The following is an 11983-nucleotide window of genomic DNA, read 5'->3' on the forward strand; positions in this document are numbered from 1 at the left end:
TGAGCAGTGTGCTCAGACATGACAGGTGTCCACTGATCGTGTGGGACTTAAGGCCGAACCTTCCACCCTACCCAGTGCCCTGGACCTCTGATGACTCTCAAAATCTAATTACATCATCCATACGTGACCTTCAACTCTTCCATCAAGTCTGGTTCAGCTTGGACTAAAATTGTTTAACATGACCTAATCCTATACACATGATCTTTGATTTATTGTTCTGAAAATATAAGTTTCATCTTCGACTAACCTTAAACTCATCCACCAAGATTGGAAACTGAATCAAACCTACCGAGTTGTAAGGCCAAACATCTAACATTGCCCTGTGATCTTCAGCTTTGACTGACTGCCCTCAAATTGAATGACAGCACCCGTTTCTGTCCGTCAATCCTTTCACCAAGTTTGTTCAAAGTCGGAGGAAAACTGTATGAGTTGACCTTGCCCTTGACCTACGACCTATAACTTTTTATTGGGCCAAAATTAATCACCTGTTCCACTGCTGGTCCTCATTCATTTTGACAAATTTGGTAAAATTTCATTTATTTTTTTTTTTCCAAAATCTTGCTAGCAGACGCATATTTGACCAAACTTATAACCTCCTCGTGCTTTCGCGTGCAGGTGTAACATGAATACAGCACTCAAGAGAGCGCATACCTCCGCCAACGCCTATACCAGACAGCTCAGATCAACACAAAATTTAATAAACTCTTCCTTTGCCCACGACCCAGATATCCACAGAATTTCACTGAAATCCATCAATAATTTCTTAAGATATCTTGTGGACAAACAAACATACAAAACGGACAAACAGGGGTGAATACACAGCCTCGTCCAACTCTGTTGGCAGAGGTAACAAGAATATAAGGAGATAAGGAAGGAGTGAGCTGTGTGCTGTTCAAGGTAAGTTGATAGTTACATTAAAAACTGTGCCAAGCTGAGTGAGATATGGAGGAATTGAGTTAAAGACAAAAAACTGACATGTTTCCTTGAGCAGAAATAAATAAATCAGGTGTGCCAAAGCCGCATCTCGTCGTCGTTGTAGCGACAATTGTGATAAGACGCAGCGAGAAGTGGGTAGAAACGTGAAGAGTGGGATAATCAGCATATGAGTGAACACGGCAAAATGTATAGACCAGGTCACTGATGAAGAGGAAGAACAACAGAACCTGAGGAAAACGCTACTGATAGTTTTAGAAGAATAATAGCTGACTACAATTGCAGCTACTGAATTGCCAGAGGAGGAACTTGAGATGAAGGCAAAAGGGATTGAAACCATGCGAAGACTATCAAAAGCCTCCGAGATGTCTTGCACAATAGTAAAGGCTTCACTGAAATCCCGGTAAGAGGCTGACCAAGAACGTGAGAGAAATGATTGATCACCAGTGGGGCTTCTTGACAGCACTCATACTGGCAGTCAGAAGGCAGGTATTGAATGGAATAAATTAAAGCCTTCTTACCGAAGACAGAGTAAAAGAATGTGGAAATACAAGAGGTTAAAGCAGTTAGGCGAAATTAGGAGGGTTGAGAGCGGTCATCTATCGTTGGGACAGACTGAATGAGAGCAAACTTCCAGCCAAAAGGAAGGATACAGGTTGACAGATAGAGGTGGGCGAGTTTGTCTAGGCAGGGTCTCAACACAAAGGCACATTTTTTGAGAATAATTGAAGGGACCCAATGCCGTATGCTTTGTTAGGCTTGAGGCCAATGGGAGTACAATGTGAATCTTTTGAAAACGAATCAAAGACAGGTATGATAAAGTCGGAGGAGGGAGGAGATGAAGGAATGGTACTGGTATTAATCAAAGTAGAGTTAAAGAAGATGTATGTGCAGAGAGTTCTGCTTATCAAGAGAAAACAGCTGCAGTGCCATTAACTGGAAAAGAGTAGGGAACGAGGAAGAAGCAAAACAACTGGAGAAGCCTCTAGCAAGGTACCGGAAAGAGCGGAAAGAATGTGAATTGAAAAATTCAGAGCATTTAGAATGGATGAAGTTTCCAGCAAGACGAAGCACAGACTAAAAATCGCACTTGATTCTGAGTCAGGTTGAACTGATAGTCTTTGAAAATCTACTTCTTGTTGTGGACAGCATTGGAACAAGTGTCATTAACTATTTTTTTGGATACGTAAGCGGGAAAGAGAAAGTAATGTATACTTCCTTGCCAGAGATCATCTTCATAGTGCATGAAACACACTTTGATGGCTCTCTGCCACTGAAGAGAGAACCATTCCTCCATTTCGTTAGTTTGTTTTAAAAGGCTCCAACGTGCTTGCATGCATCAGTCTGGGTCACCTAATGGCCACTCTCCACGCTGCTCGGTCTCTAGCATCCTCTCAATTCAGTTTCTTATCCCACAGGACACACATGACCTCGTTCCAAGTCTTTTTCGGTCTGCCTCTCGCAACTCTCTGCTCAACTTTCACACCTCATACCCTCCGCACCTCCTCCATCCTCCGCATAAGCCCAGAGTATCTCAATCTACCCCTTCTCATCACAATACTAATGTATCAAAGTCCCTTCTTTCCTCTCAGCTCTTCGCTCGCAATCCTAACCCCACCTGTCCCAAGCCTGTCATTCAAGGACGCACTACACAACCATGTAATCATCATCTCTCCATCTGAGTTTACGAATATCCTCTTTCTTTACTGGCCGGGTCTCACTATCATTCAGCATTACACTAGCACATGCTGCATGCAAGGACCCCCTAGTATGGAGGGACAGCCCTCTCAATGTAAAGCGGGACAACAGCTCCCTGAACTTCTTCCAACCCCTCCTTACTCCAGCCACAGAGCTGCCTCCAGCCCCACCAGCGCATATCATGTCTCTCAAATTTCAGGGAAAACCAGAGATGTACTGCCTGACAGTGTCCCAGTCAGCAGCATCAAAATCCTACACACTGCTTTTCCTGGGAATGTCTCCAGGCCTTAGAGTGTTCAAAGTTTTCTGAAATACAGTTATGAGTGGAGGAACCCAAAACTAAAATAATATAGACAGAATCAGCAGAAGGATTATGCGTAAAGTAAAGTATCTTGAGACTCTCCAGGACGGTTATGGATACGGGTACAGTGCGATACAATATGCTTAGATCTTTAACCCATCAGCCTTGGTGAAGAAGTATTTTATCCCTTGAGAAATAGGACAGATTCAGCACCTTAAAAACACCTTTACCCTTATAAGATGGTAACAAGCATCACATTGATTTCAATCATCATTCATTCATTTTCATTCATATACTTAACTTACAAGTGGTTATCTAGGGATTATGGCATGTTTAGCATATCTAGCAACATTTAATAACTTTATCACTATTCAAAAGTGAGAAGGAAGCGAGTGAGTGAGAACACACAGAGGCAAAGCTTGCTCCCAGGTTAAAGTTTGGGTGAGGGTGTAAGTTGAGGCAGTCTCTAAGCGTGCAATTTTGTGGAAAATATACCTTACTGACACGATTTATACCTTTCTGAAATCACAATGTAAAAGTAATGAATGTGTGAGATGCTTTTAGAATTCACTTACATTTCCATAACAGCTGCCAAATGCATTTCTAAAACTGTCATACTGGCGAACATAGTGAAACTCCATTTTTTAGCATACAGTAGTTCATTTGATTGGGGATCTATAAACACCCAGGGTTTGCAGATTAAGTGATGATAATTGGTTCAGATAATACAGTTTTATGAGAGATCGTGTGTGACGATTTTTTTTTTTTTTTTTTGTGATGTCTGGTATCGGTGGCGCCATATGTAAAATGCGTGAATCAGTGCCTTGGTGTGAGTCATAAGTCACGACATGCTTATGATAGCAGTGAAGACAAACCAAAACAAAAATCACTTCAACGAAAGGAAAGGTGAAACTTCAGTGGAAAGTTGTGAATTTGAATATCGTGTTGTTAACATCATTTTTATCAAAAGTTACTGGACTGGACTAAATGCACTCGCTCGAACTCCTTCCTAATGTGGACACTTATTATTTATTATCAGAGCATAATAACTTTGTAATAATCACCTACGCACCAGAAGTCACGTGAAGAATTTTAATATAGTATTTTATTGTATAAATATTGTGTCATTCTTTTTATTATTACAACATTTAGGTTATTTTTCATGTTCAGAAACTACCTCAAGAAAAACACAAAACAAGGATAATTACCACAGACTCCTTTCACTAATTATGATTTACTAATTTCTCATGTATTCGTATTTTGTATTCCATTCTCCCTTGATATACTGATTTACAGCAATGAATCACTACTTAACCGAGAAACACGTTTAACCCCCTCGTACATAATATAGCGATGAAGCACTTGAGACACACACGCATATACTACCCCCTCGAATGTCTAAGGGTGACTGAGGACGACTGGGGAGAAGTGGCAGGTAAAAGAGAGCCTCTGGAAGGCTATGTGCGCCAGACATGATCAAAACGGTTTTAATATATGGTGCCAAACCTGTGCAAATATACGGCACTCTAAGCACTGCCTCTGGAGTCTCGTGCAGTACACATGTGGCATCTGACGTGTAGTGGTTAAGGACAGAAAAGACGTATGTTCGTTAACCAAGCTGATCAGTGACTTGGGAAGAAAGACAAATAGATAGACAGACATTACAAGTAGTTTTATAAGTCATACGCTACTGTTACTATTACTGATGTATTAGCGCCATAGGAAGCACATGAAATAAACTGTACAAACTGTATTCATAAATTATCTTGTATTATTATTTATATTATTATTATTATTATTATTATTCCTACAGCAACAACAACAACAACAACTACAACAACAACAACAACAATTACTACTACACTACTACTACTACTATTACTACTACCACCACCACTACTACTACTACTACTACTACTACTACTACTACTACTACTACTACTACTGCTGCTGCTGCTACTGCTACTACTACCACTACCACTACTACTACTACTAGTATGCAACTACCACTGCTACAGCTATTAGTAGTAGTACTGCTACTACTGCTACTACTACTACTACTACATCTACTACTACTACTACAAATGCTGTTGCAGTTATTAATTCTTTGATATCACAATCATTTGCACTACTACTACAACTATTACTACCACCACTACTACTACCATACTATCCACTGTAACAAGGGTTGGAAATATCAGCTCTCCCTCTTGAATGGTAGACTACAGGAAGAAATTAGCACCAGAATATGACGACATGGAGGCGATTTGTTTGTGGCCACCCCTTACGGGATTAAGGCGTCTGGCAATAGATAGATAGACAGAATGGTAAAAATCTTCGTTAAGTTAAAAGGGCGAACACAGCAACAAAATCTCCAACAACAACAACAACAACCACAGCAGCACAACACCCACCTTCCCCGTAGTTCCATTCTGTCAGCGATTTATGGGAAATTAGCTGAAATACTGGCGCAAATCACAGCCATGGTAGGTGGATGGGCAGTACTGTTATTATTAGTCGTATAAAGCGTTTGTTTTGCCCTGACAAAGATCCCACACCTAAGTTAACAGACAGACAGACAGACCCACACCCACATCCACACCCACACCCACACACACCCACCCACGCCCATACACCCACACCCACACCCATATACACCTACCCACCCACCCACACACACCCACACCCACACCCACGCACACCTACCCACCCACCCACCTACCCACACCCACCCACACCCACACCCACCTTATCCATGACTTGAACCTTGAACCTGAACTGGTGTCTGTGTAGCGGGTTCTCGTAGTCAAGGGGTTGTAGGGCGCGCAGACCCCCGTGCACCCCCCCCTCCACCACCATCACCACCACCATCACCACCACCATCACCACCACACACCACGGCAAACATCTCCCACCCACGACCACTGTTCTCCACCACCTGCAGGGAGAGAGAGAGAGAGAGAGAGAGAGAGAGAGAGAGAGAGAGAGGGGTGAGGGAGGAAGGGAAGAGAAGTGGGAGGGAGGGAAGAGGAATGGGAGGGAGGGGAGGAAGGAGGAATGGGAGGGAGGGAAGAGAACTGGGAGGGAGGGAAGAGAAATGGGAGGAAAAAAAGGAAAGAGACGTGAGAGGGATGAAAGAGGAGTGGGGAGGGAGGGAAGGAAGGAGGAATGGGAGGGAGGGAAGAAAGGAGGAATGGGAGGGAGGGAAGGAAGGCGGAATGGGAGGGAGGGAAGAAAGGAGGAATGGGAGGGAGGGAAGGAAGGCGGAATGGGAGGGAGGGAAGAAAGGAGGAATGGGAGGGAGGGAAGGAAGGAGAAATGGGAGGGAGGAAAGGAAGGGGTAATGGGAGGTAAGAAGGGAAGGAAGGGGTAATGGGAAGGAGGGAAGGAAAGAGCAATGGGAGGGAAGGAGGAAGAATTGGAAGGAAATAAAGGAATAGGTGGGCTGGAAAAGAGTAAAGGAGAGAGAGAGAGAGGAAGGCAGGAAGGAAGGAAGGAAGGAAGGAAAGGAAAGGCATGGAAAGAAGGAAAGAAAATGAAATGGAAGGAAAAGCAAGGAAAGGAAAGGAAGGGAAGGGAAGGGAAGGGTAGGAAGGAAAGAAATAGAAGGAAAGGAAAGGAAAGGAAAAGAAGTAAGGGAAGCGAAAGGAAAGGAAAGGAAAGGAAAGGAAAGGAAAGGAATGGAAAGGAAAGGAAAGAAATGGAAGGAAAGGAAAGGAAAGGATAGGAAAGAAATGGAAGGAAAGGAAAGGAAAAAAAGAAAGGAAAGGAAGGGAAAGAAGAACGGAAAGGAGAAGAAAGGAAAGGAGAAGAAAGGAAAAGAAAGGAAGGAAAGGAATGAAATGGAAGGAAAGGAAAGGAAAGAAAAGGAATGGAAGAAAGGGAAAGGAAAGAAATGGAAGGAAAGGAGAGGAAAGAAATGGAAGAAAGGGAAAGGAAAGACATGGAAGGAAAGGAGAGGAAAGAAATGGAAGAAAGGGAAAGGAAAAGAAGTAAGGGAAAGGAAGGAAAGGAAAGGAAAGGAAGAAAGGAAAGGAAGGGAAAGGAAAGGAAAGGAAGGGAAGGAAAGAAATGGAAGGAGAGGAAAGGAAAGGACAGGAAGAAAGGAAAGGAAAGGAAAGGAAGAAAGAAAAGGAAAGGAAAGGAAATGAAGAAAGGAAAGGAAAAGAAAGGAATGGAAAGGAAAGGAAAGGAAAGGAAGAAAGGAAAGGAAAAGGAAAGAAAGGAAAGGAAGAAAGGAAAGGAAAAGGAAGGAAAGGAAAGGAAAGGAAAGGAAGAAAGGAAAGGAAAAGGAAAGAAAGGAAAGGAAGAAAGGAAAGGAAAAGGAAGGAAAGGAAAGGAAAGGAAAGGAAGGAAGAAAGGAAAGGAAAGGAAGGAAGGAAAGGAAAGGAAAGGAAAGGAAAGGAAAAGGAAGGAAAAGAAAGGAAAGGAAAGGAAAGGAAAGGAAAGGAAGAGGAAGAAAGGAAAGGAAAGGAAAGGAAAGGAAAGGAACGGAAGGAAGGAAGGAATGGAAGAAAGTAAGGAAAGGAAAGGAAAGGAAAGGAAAAGGAAGGAAAGGAAAGGAAAGGAAAGGAATGGAAGGAAGGAAAGGATAGGAAAGGAAGGAAAGGAAAGGAAAAGAAAGGAAAGGAAAGGAAAAGAAAGGAAAGAAAAGGAAGGAAGCAAAACAAGCGAAAGGAATGAAAGGAAGGGAAGGAAGTACGAAAGGAAAGGAAATGAAAGGAAAGAAAAGGAAAGGAAGGAAGGAAAGGAAATGAAAGGAAGGAAAGGAAAGGTAAGACAAGGAAGGCAAGGAAACGAAAGGAAAGGAAGGAAGGAATGGAAAGGAAAAGAAGGAAAGGAAAGGAAAAGGAGGGAAGGAAGGAATCAAGAAAAGAAGAATGGAAGGAAGGGACGAAAGGAAATTAGGAAAGGAGAGGCGGAATGAAGGACGAAGGAAATGGTTGGGAAAGAAGGAGGGATGGAGAGAGGGAGGGAAGAAAACAGGGAGAAAGACAGGGCAGAAGAGAAAGGAGCAGGAAGGGAGAAAGGAACTGAAGGAGGGAGAAAAGGAAACAAGACAGGGAGGGAGGGACACAGGAAGGAAAGAGAGATGTGAAGGGAGGGAGGGAAGGAAGAAAAACAAGAAGGAAGGAAGGGAGACAGAGAGAAGAGGGAGGGAAGGAAGGAAGATAAGATGGAATAAAGGAAGGAAAGAAGGAAGTTGAGATCGAAAAAAGGAAGGAAGGAAGGAAGAGAGGGAGGGAGGGATTGAAGGAGAGATTAAGGGAGGGAGAACAAAGAAATAAAGGAAAGAAGGAAGCATGGAAGATGTGGCAAACATAAACAGTGAGAAGAGAAGGAAGAAGGAGGGAGGGAGGAAGGAAGAGTGCAAGGGGGAAGGAAGGAAGAGGAGGGAGGGAGGAGGGAAGGGAGCAAAGGAGAAGAGTGAGAAAATAAGTCGTAAGAGGAGGAAATGAATGAATGAAGTACAGGTCTGAGAGAGAGAGAGAGAGAGAGAGAGAGAAGAGGACTGGAGGGATGAAAGCAGTAAACTAAGGAAGAAGTAAATATGTGTGTTTATGGAGCAGGCAATGGTTCAACAGTTGGCAATTCCTTCAGTCAAATGAGTGGCCTGCGGGATATTAGGTCATGTGGGGATTTGAGAATACAGTAGTATTTATGGAAGCAAAGACCCCAGAGAAAAAAATAATATCACTTTTGAACAATCCGTGGCCTCTTTTCAATGGCGGTATTTGTTTCGTGTGTATGCTACGTTGTTTTCCTCCTCCTGCTCCTGCTCCTGCTCCTCCTCCTGCTCCTGCTCCTGCTCCTCCTCCTCCTCATAATCATCATCATCATTATCATCGTTACTCTGACATTGCCTAACAGGAACGCGGTAGTGGAAAATAATAATAATAGTAATAAAAATAATAATAAAGTAGACAATGTAACACTTCCTGAGCTATCCCCACAACACACAGTTCTTCAGCAACTGGCCAGGGGTATGCAATCTGTAAACCACCTTGTATATATGTATATACAGAAAATGGTGTTGGCTTTTAATACTGCTTCTGGTGTGTCGTGTGAGTTGCAAGGCTGGTGGTTGGATTGGGTAAAAACTGCCTCTTTCGTTTGTGGGATACAGGGTTAGGATAATAATAATGGTGATAGGTGATGATGGGTGATGGTGGAAGGATGATGAATGGATGAGTGATGACTGATGATAGATGATTGATAATGATGGCTGGTGATGATGACGGATGATGATGGATGTTGATGATGATTGATCATGGTTGATGATAGATGGATGATTGATGATGATAGATGGATGAGTGATGATGATGATGATGATGATGATGATGACGGTAAAAACAGGGCTATACAGAAGAAGATAAATAAGAGGATATTGATAATGATGATGATAATGAAAATGTGATGTTCAGTGATGATAATGATGATGGTGATGATGATGATATACTGATGTAAAAGATGCTGGTGATGATGATGATAATGATGACAATGATGATGAAAACGAAGATGCTAATGAAAATGACAGGGAAATTCTAACAAGCGAGCCACTTACCCCTTAACTGATGTGATGAAGATGATGATGATGATGATGATGATGATGAGACGTTGCTGGTGATGAGGATGATGACGATGAAGATGACGGTGATGATGCAGACCAAGAAGATGATGACAGTGACGGGAAAATGCAAACAACCTATGACGAGATGCTGATGTAAAAGATGATGATGATGATGATGATGATGATGATGATGATGATATGCAAACAAGCGAGGCGACCCACCCTAAAAGTGATGTTGTTGGTGATGTCTGGGTCAATGAGGGGTAGTGATGCCAGAAGCCGTGCAGTATCGTCACTCTCGGGCACAGTCACCTGGTAGGCCGCTAATGAGAACCTCGGGGACACGTCATTGATATCACCTACACGCACCACCACCGTACCTGTGCCTGGGGACAATAGGAGGGGAGATAGGCGGGTCAGTAGGTAGGTAGGTATGTAAGTAGGTAGGTAGGCTAGATGGTAGGAAACTAAGTTGTTAGGTACTGTATGTGGAAGAAAAAAGTAGAGACTGTGGTGTGTGTGTGTGTGTGGTGTGTGTGTGTGTGTGTGTGTGTGTGTGTGTGTGTGTGTGTGTGTGTGTGTGTGTGTGTGTGTGTGTGTGTGTGTGTGTGTGTGTGTGTGTGTGTGTGTGTGTGTGTGTGTGTGTGTGTGTGTGTGTGTGTGTGTGTGTGTGTGTGTGTGTGTGTGTGTGTGTGTGTGTGTGTGTGTGTGTGTGTGTGTGTGTGTGTGTGTGTGTGTGTGTGTGTGTGTGTGTGTGTGTGTGTGTGTGTGTGTGTGTGTGTGTGTGTGTGTGTGTGTGTGTGTGTGTGTGTGTGTGTGTGTGTGTGTGTGTGTGTGTGTGTGTGTGTGTGTGTGTGTGTGTGTGTGTGTGTGTGTGTGTGTGTGTGTGTGTGTGTGTGTGTGTGTGTGTGTGTGTGTGTGTGTGTGTGTGTGTGTGTGTGTGTGTGTGTGTGTGTGTGTGTGTGTGTGTGTGTGTGTGTGTGTGTGTGTGTGTGTGTGTGTGTGTGTGTGTGTGTGTGTGTGTGTGTGTGTGTGTGTGTGTGTGTGTGTGTGTGTGTGTGTGTGTGTGTGTGTGTGTGTGTGTGTGTGTGTGTGTGTGTGTGTGTGTGTGTGTGTGTGTGTGTGTGTGTGTGTGTGTGTGTTTCGCTGGTAAAATAGGTGTCAATAAGAATACAGATCAATGTTTCTTATGTTTAGGCCTTCGTCGTCAGTGTATCTGTTCATCTTCTCCCTAATCTGGTAGAAGGTGGCATGAATGATCAGTAATCCAGAGAGTAATCCAGGTGCGATTAATATTCCCGTCACACGTCTGTGATCCGAACTAGTGAAGCAAGTTTACAACCCTTCCAACCTGCTTGAATATTACTGCTAGGTTTAGGAAGATTTCAGCAGGTTTGACAGAGTTTCGAGGCATTGTTAAAGACCCACTGACCGGAGCTGTACAGAAGTATTGCTGGGCTTGGTATTCAGTGAGTAGGTCAGGGTCTCGTACCTTTCACCTCTGCCTTGTCGGTAACCACATGTAGGAGTGTGTATCGGTTTGTCTTCTTACGACTGAGATAGAGTGACCAGGCATCAATATTGAAAGGAAGTGTTTTTAGGTGTAAGTAGGAGCGTAAGGCGGTAAATATATATTTGTCTGTTACCTTAGGACTTTCCCTGTCAATAGCACAAGATGGAGAGCCTAGTGGCCCATCTTCTCCCTATCCAGGCACTAGATGGCGAGGCTCAAGTAGTATTCATTGCCAATAATTATATTAGATGTTTTCTACCTTAAGGATTTCCCTATCAGTAACCACAAACTGAAATGTGCCTTCAACCATTTTCTCACGATCAAGTCAATAGATGGCGTGAGTGACAGAGCATGTAGAAACTGCGGTATGTATTTAGGTGTTGGTAGGTAAAACAGGAGAGTCAAGAACTATGGAGATCGTTGTGTGTTACCTTTGAGGCCTCCCCCGTCAGTAGCCACAAGCTGGAGTGTGTATCTCTCCGTCTTCTCCCTATCCAGGCAACAGATGGAGGTGGTGACAAGGCCGGACGAGGCGTTGACACTGAAGATGGGCCTGCCTGTGGTCTCATCAATGACGTTCTTCTCCAGGGAATACACCAGCCGTGCGTTGTTGCCTTCTCGGGGGTCATCGTGGTCCCTGGCTACAACATGTGCCACTGATGACCCTGTAGAGGAAGAGGGGAGGAGGATGAGAAAGAACAGGAAAAGAATAGAATGAAGGAGAGGAGATGGGGTAAAAAAGAAGAAAATGAAGGCGGAGGAGGAGAGGGAGTAAAAAGAAAATGCAGGAGGAGGAGGGAAGGGATAAAACAATTAGTATTTCTCACTGATTGGAAGGGTCATTGAGATTTTGTGGTAATACGAAAAGACTTTATGGACTTGGAGGTTTTAATATAATATACCCTCAGGAACCTAGCCCAATAAAAATTAACCTAAACTAACAATCTAATGTGATTTGATAAAGCCT

Source organism: Coenobita brevimanus, chromosome 46, assembly GCF_032717465.1.
Source record: "Coenobita brevimanus isolate Jiangsu-jjx chromosome 46, ASM3271746v2, whole genome shotgun sequence".
NCBI classification, from domain to species: domain Eukaryota; kingdom Metazoa; phylum Arthropoda; class Malacostraca; order Decapoda; family Coenobitidae; genus Coenobita; species Coenobita brevimanus.